Below are 790 nucleotides of genomic sequence, written 5' to 3'. Positions count from 1 at the left end.
GGAGGCCACGAGAAGAGGATGTGTGAGCTTGAAGTTGTGGGACAGGGAACAGCAGGACGGACGGTGAAGGAATTTGCACCCAAGGGACCTGATTTTCTTTGAGAAGGAGGAAGGAATTGGGAGGCAGCTGGACCAAAAGCCCTGGTGGGAACAGAACAGGAGCTGGCAGGGAGGTGAAATCATCAGATTGCCCAAGTGAGCTGGGGTGGGGGAGAACGAGCCCTCGCTAGGCAGGTCTCACGTTCCAGAGAGGAACTAGCATGATCCCATCAGGTTTCTGTGAGTTACCCGGTCAGTTACCCGGTCATCAAGCACAAGCTCTCTGTGCAGCCCACAGGCGCTTAGGGGTTGCGGGGAATTGCTCTCTTTTCTCGGAAATCTATTTGGAGGAAATACCTAATTATATTCTTATCTGTAGCTAGATCTATGCAGTGGAATAATTTGAGTCCTGGGGCCCCCTTGCCAGGATAACAGGGATGACTAGCAACCTAGGGCTCCACGTCTCCCTGTTCTGGGGTGAGCACCCGTGCACGCCTGTGCCCTGGATGTGGCCATGTTGGCAGTTACGAGACGGCCCGTCCCGTGTGACTGGTGGAACCAGTCTGGTTACCCCTCTGCCATGTCTCCGAGGTGTGCTCACCCCACTGGCCCATTTAGAGGTTCCTAACAGACTGTAAACTAACAACCAATCCTGGTTTGGAACTTGTCACACTGCTCTAAGTTTTTACAAAAGGAATGTAAACATATAGTTATTGCATTACGTCTGTGTAAAAGCAAATTGAGGGAACAC

This window comes from Equus quagga, unplaced genomic scaffold (genome assembly GCF_021613505.1).
Source record: "Equus quagga isolate Etosha38 unplaced genomic scaffold, UCLA_HA_Equagga_1.0 73442_RagTag, whole genome shotgun sequence".
Classification (NCBI taxonomy): Eukaryota; Metazoa; Chordata; class Mammalia; order Perissodactyla; family Equidae; genus Equus; species Equus quagga.
The sequence above is the reverse complement of the archived record's forward strand: the minus strand, read 5'-3'. Positions refer to the sequence as shown.